Source organism: Nicotiana tabacum, chromosome 15, assembly GCF_000715075.1.
Source record: "Nicotiana tabacum cultivar K326 chromosome 15, ASM71507v2, whole genome shotgun sequence".
Taxonomy (NCBI): Eukaryota; Viridiplantae; Streptophyta; class Magnoliopsida; order Solanales; family Solanaceae; genus Nicotiana; species Nicotiana tabacum.
The window spans coordinates 837288-847324 of NC_134094.1; the positions used below are offsets into that span (position 1 = coordinate 837288).

General features: G+C 36.2%; 1 long non-coding RNA gene across 1 annotated transcript; it reads left to right on the forward strand.

Annotated features, from left to right (window-relative positions):
- Window positions 1-482: 482 nt before the first annotated feature.
- LOC107810616 (uncharacterized) lies at window positions 483-8863 on the forward strand. The gene is made up of 2 exons (XR_012699569.1): window positions 483-842; window positions 8475-8863. It is a non-coding gene; the product is annotated as an uncharacterized LOC107810616 (long non-coding RNA).
- The last annotated feature ends 1174 nt before the right edge of the window (window positions 8864-10037 follow it).

The following is a 10037-nucleotide window of genomic DNA, read 5'->3' on the forward strand; positions in this document are numbered from 1 at the left end:
CCCAACTCCTTCTTGGCCGCATCTACAGCTCCTTCTTCGCTTCTGTATACTTGTAAGCACGTAATTTTTGATCCGCCACGTTTTTCGAGCTATTTTTAGTGCTTAAAATATTTATTTAACTTAACTTTAGTTTTTATGGAGTTTTAGTCAATTTTTACTTCAAATTACAATTTAAAAGCACAAAAATATTTTTCATTTTTAGTTTAAGGTCAATTAGTATTTTAATTTTACCATGGTTTTAGCCTGTTTTCTCTACTTTTTACTTTATTATAACATCTGAAAATACAAAAAATAGTTTCACTTTTAATATTTAATTTTATTTTAGTAGTTTATTAATTAAGAGTGATTTTTATATTTTATATTATTTTAGTCTTCTTAGCCCAAATTTAAACCCAACAAGACATGGAACCATTCCAATTTTCCTAAATCCAAGCCCAAATCCCTCAACCTTAAAAAACCTGCGTCCCCTCATTCTTAAAGATGAGCTACACACAGACGAAAAAAAAAGGAGGAGAGGGAGTGGTTGCGCTTTTTTTTCTTCTGGATTCGACGCACAGAGCACAACTTTTCTTCCTCCATAAATGACCCAAAAAAAAAATCCCAGCTCAAACCTAGCAGAAATTCAACCCCCAAAAAACGCATCTGCCCCTTTTCCATAACCACGCTTTCTCGAAATTTTCTGGACAAAAGATCTCTTCAAGTTTTCCGGCGCCGTTCGAGTGTTGTTACTGGTTCGCGGTTCTGTCCGAATTCAATAGTCGATTCTCGTCCGCATTTTGGAGTCGAAAACAGTGTATCCGTTTGGTTCTGCAACTGCTATTAAGGAAATTTTGTCCTAACAGGTTCATCTCTATGACTATCATCTCTATATTAATCTTATCTTTATATAAGCTTTGGAAGAGCTGTTAACGATGGGTAAGATCTCGAGAGTATAAGTTGTTTAAGTAAAAAGTTGATATCTACAAACTTGTTCATCCGAAATAAAAAAAATCGAGTAATGTTTTCTTAATTTGTTGCTCAATCTCGCTTAGTGAAATGCTCACATAGTGAATCTTCTGACAGCGCATTAACTTTTAACTTGGAAGTGGCTTTATTCCCTAGATAGTAATTTTTGGATTTTGGCTATTATTTCTTTTGTATTTTTAATATTGTTTTAGCTTGGATCTTAAGAGATGAATATGGTAGAATTTTTACTGTTTTAAGATTTATGCACTATTGTTTGGGTTTAATTAATCAAGCACTTGGAAGAATTTAACACTATTTGAGCTAAGGTCATATTTCATGTTTTTTCCTCTTTCAGCATTAAAATAATGTACTGATTTGAATGAGTTGAGTACCCAAATGAAATTCCCAGCATGCGATTTCTACTTCACTTTAGTTATTGAGTGTTCTTTCCATTGTGATTGATCAAAGAAGATTTTTGTTAGCTTTTTTTTTTTTAATTCTGTCATTTCCATGTTATATGCATTTTGAAGAACTATTTCTTCGGTTGAATTCTAGCAGACGTGTTTCTTTTAGAATGAATGAACTAACATAATATTCATGTGAATAGGGTCTTGAATTCTCTGTTCGTGTTAGTGCTGAATTGAGCGAGGAGGAGCAATTTAGGAAAAAAAAAGTGTGTGTTAGAAAGTAGGTAAATAACTCGGTCATAATTTTAGCTCCAAGGATGGAACGCAATTGAAAGCACAAATTGATCGGGTGGGGTAGTATCTTTAAGGGCTCTTCCGATAACTTTGATCTTTTACCTTTCTTAGCACCTGTATTCTTTAAGTGATTGAATGTGTGCTTATCTAGATTTATCCTGTATTTTCGCCATTTGTATGTAGAATGTGAATTGCTTGTTGGTTTGTGGGAGTTGGGAAAGACTTAGCCCATTAGTAATCAAATATTTTTGGCATGTTTTAGGAATTGGGCTCGGTCCAAACACATGAAAAATGAAAAGTCAAAAGAATTTTAGCATGATTTAGAAATTTTCTTTTATTTAGTTCTTTTATTTATTTATTTATTTATTTGTTTGTTTTGTTATATCATTCGCTAGGAGCAATGCTTTAGGCGCGCACTTAATCGACTGTCATAATTGTGTACACGTTTGCATGATATGACTATAATTCCCAAAATAAATCAAAGTACGCGTTCGCGCGACTTTGGCCAAACAATCCTGATAATTAATAAAGCGCGATTAATTGTGTACACGTACGCATGACATGATTTTAACGCGCCAAATAAAATAGAGTTACGCACATGTGACTCGTTTCAAAGATAAATCCATAAAAAGCGATAATTAAAAGCGGATAGGTAAAACATGGAGATCCATTAAAATACAGTTTGCTCAAAAAAAATAATATAAGTCAAATATAGTTAATAAAGCGACCGTGCTAGAACCACGGGACTCGGGGAATGCCTTACACCTTCTCCCCGATCAATAGAATTTCTTGCCCGAACTTTATTTTCGCAGACCAATAATAACAGAGTCAAACCTTCCTTGACTAGGGATTCAAATAAAAGGTGACTTAGAACACCCAAAAACTCAATTCCAAGTGGCAACTCAGTAAATAAAATAGTCCCTACTCAAGTTTGTCACTTTAATTTGAAAAACTTTTTAACCTACAACAATCCATAACACATTATCTTTTTTGGGGGTAGAAAAGGGGTGTGACAGTACTCACACATGTGGTTTCCATTCCGCAAGTGCGGTTACACCAGTAGCAGCAGTTTTAGCTGCATTTCCTTAACTCTCATCAAGCCGTTAACCACCCGAAATCACCCCGAGGCCTCTGGGACCTCAACCGATCATACCAACAAGTCATGAAACCCCATGCGTACTTAGTTGAACCTTCGAATCCCTCAAGCCAACATCAAAACACCAATTACACCCAGATTCAAGTCTAAAGAACTTCTAAACTTTCAACTTCCACAAACGACACCGAAACCTATCAAACCACGTCTGATTGACCTCATATTTTACACACAAGTCAAAAATAACACCACTAACCTATTCCAACTTCCGGAAATCCAATCAGACCCCGATATCAAAATTTCCAATGCCGGCCAAAATCGCCAAAGTTCCAACTTTCGCCAATTCAAGCCTAATTCTACTAAGGACCTCCAAATCACATTCCGGCCGCGCTTCTAAGTCCAAAATCACCTAACGGAGCTAACGGAACCAAAAAAATTCAAATCCGAGGTCGTTTTCCCACAAGTCGACATCCGGTCGACTTTTCCAACTTAAGCTTCCAATTAAGAGACTAAGTGTCTCCATTTACTCCAAAACCACTTCGGACCCGAACCAACCAACCCGGAAGGACATAATATTGTTGTAAATGCACAAAAGAAGCAGAATTGGGGGAAACGGGGTTATAACTCTTGAAACGACCGGCCGGATCATTAGAATATAACATATGAAACTTATTTACCCTCCCTAATCAAGTTTTAACTTAATTATATTGGCATATATAATTTACCAATTATATATAAATTAGTATTAACACTACTGGAAAATGGCTATTTTTCGACTGTCAAAATGGTCGGAATGCGGTCAGAAAATGCTGGTTTCTAACTACATTCAGACCGAAATAATGCGATCGTAAAATAGCTGGTCTGAAATAGTTTAGGACTGATTCCGTTTGTAATTGTCGACTACGGCAATCGCAAAGTCAAAATATAAAAATGACTAATTAATGTTGTCAGCTTTGCAACTGACACGGTCGCAAACAATATAAATTAAAGTTTTATTTTTAAATAAGCTTTCCCACTACTTTAGTCGCAAATATTGTAAATAATTATAATTTAATTTAAACTTTCCCACCATAGTGGTCACAAATATTACAATGTTTTTTAATTTATTTTAGTCTTTCCACCACTGTCGTTGCAAATTTAATCTATATTAATTATTTATTTAATTTTTCCACTACTGCAGTCGCAAATAAATTTTTATATTATTTATTTATTTACTTTTCCCACTACAGCGGTCGCAAATGTTCCTGAATCTATGAAATTTTCGAGCATTTGGCGACTATTGTGGTAGGAAAACTGGAAAAGGGGTGTGACAGTACTCACACATGTGGTTTCCATTATCTTTTTGGGGGGTAGAAAAGGGGTGTGACAGTACTCACACATGTGGTTTCCATTCCGCAAGTGCGGTTACACCAGTAGCAGCAGTTTTAGCTGCATTTCCTTAACTCTCATCAAGCCGTTAACCACCCGAAATCACCCCGAGGCCTCTGGGACCTCAACCGATCATACCAACAAGTCATGAAACCCCATGCGTACTTAGTTGAACCTTCGAATCCCTCAAGCCAACATCAAAACACCAATTACACCCAGATTCAAGTCTAAAGAACTTCTAAACTTTCAACTTCCACAAACGACACCGAAACCTATCAAACCACGTCTGATTGACCTCATATTTTACACACAAGTCAAAAATAACACCACTAACCTATTCCATCTTCCGGAAATCCAATCAGACCCCGATATTAAAATTTCCAATGCCGGCCAAAATCGCCAAAGTTCCAACTTTCGCCAATTCAAGCCTAATTCTACTAAGGACCTCCAAATCACATTCCGGCCGCGCTTCTAAGTCCAAAATCACCTAACGGAGCTAACGGAACCAAAAAAATTCAAATCCGAGGTCGTTTTCCCACAAGTCGACATCCGGTCGACTTTTCCAACTTAAGCTTCCAATTAAGAGACTAAGTGTCTCCATTTACTCCAAAACCACTTCGGACCCGAACCAACCAACCCGGAAGGACATAATATTGTTGTAAATGCACAAAAGAAGCAGAATTGGGGGAAACGGGGTTATAACTCTTGAAATGACCGGCCGGATCATTAGAATATAACATATGAAACTTATTTACCCTCCCTAATCAAGTTTTAACTTAATTATATTGGCATATATAATTTACCAATTATATATAAATTAGTATTAACACTACTGGAAAATGGCTATTTTTCGACTGTCAAAATGGTCGGAATGCGGTCAGAAAATGCTGGTTTCTAACTACATTCAGACCGAAATAATGCGATCGTAAAATAGCTGGTCTGAAATAGTTTAGGACTGATTCCGTTTGTAATTGTCGACTACGGCAATCGCAAAGTCAAAATATAAAAATGACTAATTAATGTTGTCAGCTTTGCAACTGACACGGTCGCAAACAATATAAATTAAAGTTTTATTTTTAAATAAGCTTTCCCACTACTTTAGTCGCAAATATTGTAAATAATTATAATTTAATTTAAACTTTCCCACCATAGTGGTCACAAATATTACAATGTTTTTTAATTTATTTTAGTCTTTCCACCACTGTCGTTGCAAATTTAATCTATATTAATTATTTATTTAATTTTTCCACTACTGCAGTCGCAAATAAATTTTTATATTATTTATTTATTTACTTTTCCCACTACAGCGGTCGCAAATGTTCCTGAATCTATGAAATTTTCGAGCATTTGGCGACTATTGTGGTAGGAAAACTGGAAACATTTTGCGCTCCGACTCTCTTTATCTCTCACAGTCTCTCTCTTAGTCTCTCCTTATCTGTTCTTTTTCCACTTTTTTCCTTCGTTTTTCTCTGTATTTTATCCCCTTTTTATCAATAAATTTCAATTGTTTTAATATAGAGTTCTAACTTAACAATTTTCTTTCATGTTGCACAATTGGTGTTCGGTTTGAAATTGTCAATCAATATATTTTGAAGGTGTTTGATTCTCCACCATTGAAAGTCATTAAAAAGCTTGAAAGTTTTGAATTCGAATTTAGGTTTTCAATAACTATTGTTTGTTTTTGGAAGAAGAAGAAGAAGAAGAAGGAGGAGGAGGAGGAAAAAAGGATGAAGAAGAAGAAGACAAGACATACAGTATACATACATTTTATATTAAAATTATATTATAGTTGTATATAATTTATATTTAAGTTGTATTATTGTAACGACCCGACCGGTCGTTTTGAGAGTTAGAGCCCCGAACCCCTATTAACTGCTTTCCCCATATCTATTTATGCTATTGTGACTTGCCGGGATGATTGGTTTTGAGTTTCGGATTGTTTTGGGATACTTAGTCCCCAAAATGAGAGCTTAAGTCTTAGAATTTGGACAATAGTTGAAATTATATGAAGACGATTCCGAAATGAAATTCCGTTGATTCCGTTAGCTCCGTTGGGTGATTTTGGGATTAGGGGCGTGTTCGGAATGTGTTTTGGGGGCCCGTAGCTTATTTAGGCTTGAAATGGCGAAAGTCGAAATTTTGGAGTTTTGGACCGATAGTCGAAATTTTGATATCGGGGTCGGAATCCGATTCCGAAAGTTGGAGTAGGTCCGTAGTATTGAATATGACTTGTGTGCAAAATTTTGGGTTAATCGGACGTGGTTTGGTTGGTTTCGGCATCGGTTGTCGAATTTGGAAGTTTCAAGTTCTTTAAGTTTGAATCGGAGGATGATTTGTGATTTTAGCATTGTTTGATGTGATTTGTGGGTTCGACTAAGTTCGTATGGTGTTTTAGGACTTGTTGTAATGTTTGGTTGAGATTACGGGGGCCTCGGGTGTGTTTCGGATGCTCAACGGGTCATTTTTGGACTTAAAAAAGTAGCAAAATTTTTTGGTTTTTGTTGTAGAAGTTTGTTCTTCGCGTTTGCGAAGAAGAGCTCACGTTCGCGAAGGTGTGGACAGTGGAAGCATCGCGAATGCGAGGAGTAGGACGCGTTCGCGAAGAGTGTTTTCTGAGTGTGAGGTTTTTTCTTCGCATTCACAAAGGGGAGGACGCGAACGCGTAGGTATGGTCTGTGTGTATATCGCGAACGCGTGAGTGGTGTCTCGTTCGCGAAGAGGAGTGAGGCTATTGGGGACCCCAAGTCCTTGTTCTACGCGTTCACGAGGTGGTGGTCGCGTGCGCGAAGGTCTGGGCTGGTAAATCTTCGCGTTCGCGAAGCTGTGGTCGTGTTCGCCAAGGTCTGGGTTGGTAAATCTTCGCGTTCGCGAAGCCGTGGTCGTGTTCGCCAAGGTCTGAGCTGGTAAATCTTCGCGTTCGCGAAGCCGTGGTCGCATTCGCGTTCGCGAAGGTCTGAGCTGATAAATCTTCGCGTTCGCAAAGCCGTGGTCGCGTTCGCGAAGGGTTAAATTTGTGGGCAGTCGAGTTGTGCTTCGCGAACGCGAGGGACTTGTCGCGTTCGCGAAGAAGAGAGGTCTGGACAGAAAGTTTAAGTTCAGAAAATGGGACTTTGTCCCATTTTTCATTTTTAACGATTTGGAGCTCAGATTGAGTCGATTGTTGGGAGATTTTCAGAGGAAACAATGGGGTAAGTGTTCTTAACTCAATATTGGTTAAATTACCCGAATCCATGGTTGTTTTTATCATTTAATTGGTGAATTAAGTTGGAAAGGTTTGAAAACCCTCTTGGATAAATTTGAGGATTGAGGGCTGAATTATTATCGGAATTTAGTAATTTTGGTATGGTTAGACTCGTGGTGGAATGGGCGTTCCTATTTTGTAAATTTTACACGATTCCGAGATGTGGGTCCCACGGGCGATTCGGAGCCGGATATTCATGGGAAAGGCATTGTGACCGATTGATTGAGCTTGGTTCGAGGTAAGTGGATTGCCTAACTTTGTGTGGGGGAAATTCCCTTAGGATTTGGAACTATTGTGATATGTGAGCGCCGTGTACGTGAGGTGACGAGTACGTACACGGGCTAGTTATGGTAAAACCCGATTTTCTTACTGAGCAGCAACAAGTTTTTCCTGTTATTTTGAGTTATACCATTTTAATGAGTACTAATCTATTTTCATTCTTAATTGAGTTATTCCAATATGTGTAGCTATCATGTTTAGTCTAATACAACATGTCTACGTGTCTTAATTGTTTAGGTGAATTCTATGCACCATGCTTAGTGAATTTTCTTCTTCTTCCCTGACTGGTACTTAATCTAAATTGTAAGAATTCCGTGATGTAGTTGTATTTCTATCATTCGCGCTGCATATTTACTTTGGGACTACGAAACGGTATTTCGGGAGATCCCCATGTACTGCATATTTACTTTGGGACTATAGAACGGTATTCCGGAAAATCCCCTTGTACTGCATATTTATTTTGGGACTACGGAACGGTATTTCGGGAGGTCCCCCTATACTGTATATTTACTTTGGGATTATGGAACGGTATTCCGGGAGATCCCCCTGTCTTGCATATTTACTTTGGGACTACGGAACGCTATTGCCGGATATCTCGGAAGATCTCGGAAGATCTCCTGTTGTGATTTCTGTGTACTAAGTTGTTAGCTTCTATGATTTCATTGTTGTTAAATTTCAGCCTTTATTTTATTGCGATATTATACTATTGTTTTTATTATTTATTTGCCAGTAGGGCCCTGACCTGACCTTGTCATTACTCGACCGAGGTTAGGCTTGGCACTTACTGGGTACCGATTGTGGTGTACTCATGCTACTCTCTGCACATGTTTTTCGTGTGCAGATCCAGGTGCACCTTAATAGCCACACTATCAGTGAGTCGGGACAGATTTGGAGACTTAACGGTATATCTGCCGCGTCCGCAGACCTCAGAGTCCCCTTCTACTCTTTCTCATGTCCATTATCTTCTGTATTTTTCTTGTTAGATTCTGATGTATAGAGACACTAGATTTTTCCTTCTGTAGTTTGTGATTCACGATGTTCCAGGTTTTGGGATTTGTTGTGTATTTTTGAATAGTTGGTTAAATTTTTATTTTTATTTTATTATTCTACAAAAATGTTAGGCTTACCTAGTTGTAGAGATTAGGTGCCGTCACGATGTCACACGGAGGAAAAATTAGGTCGTGACAATTATGTTGTAGTTTCATATTTTTTATTTGAATATTTTGTTTTTGAAAGAATAAGAAGAAGAATATGAAGAAGAAGACAAGACATACAATATACATACATTTTATATTAAAATTATATTATAGTTGTATATAAATTGTATTAAGTTGTATTATATTGTATTTTCATATTTTTTTATTTGAATATTTTATGAAAGTTGAAAATTAGTTGTATACTGTATGAGTCGTTATATCAAATTTATATTTAAGTTATAAATACTATCTTTTTTATATATAAGTTGTTGATATGTATCAAAATTATATTAATAGAGGAGCTTTAATTGGAATATTTCAAAGAGGAAGAAGAACACACCACATATAAAATATATACAAAATACATACAACAAAAGATATATTGTATAAAATTTATATAAAAATTGTATTTAAGTTGTATGTTGTTGTAATTATATTTTAACTGGTAAGAATAATGTATGAAAGTTGTAGAAAAGTTGTAAATAAGTTATATACTGTATAAATAGTTGTATAAAATTTATTTTTACTTTGTATTTGTATGTTGTTATACATGTATCAAATTTGTAACGTTTGCAAATTGGCTTGACATGAAAGCTGGTTATAACTTATAGCCATATTTTTGCATATGAAATTATGAATCCATAATTTAAGCGTAATAATATACAACAATTACACAATAACTCTTTAACTTAATAGTTAGTCAATTTTTTCAGGAAGCAAGCACTAAGCAATAAAGAGTATAAGTAGGATTGCGTCGACTCACAAAGATCCAGAAAACTAGCACAGTAACCATCTTGTTAATATGATGACATCCTGTAATGTGAACTAAGACTAGCAGAGTGATCGATATTATTAACTGTTTGGGCATTGAGGATGGACAGTTAAGGCACTATTGGAAAGAAGAGAGTAGAGAAAAAAGGAAAAGGGTGTAACTAAACCCTATTTTAAGACTCTAATAATGGATTGTACATGAAGACAGATGGGAGAGAATAGGGAAAGAAGAGAGGAGCGAAAAAAGGAAAAGTTGTAACTGAATCACATTAATTTAAGGCACTAACAATGGATTATATATAAATTGTAATCAATCTTTGTTTAGAGCGGGTAATATATAAAATTAGGACAATTTTAGTAAATAAGTTTCAAATATTGTATAGGAACGAAAAATCCCAAAACAAAAGAAAGCAAAATACAAAATTGGCCGATCGACCAAATAT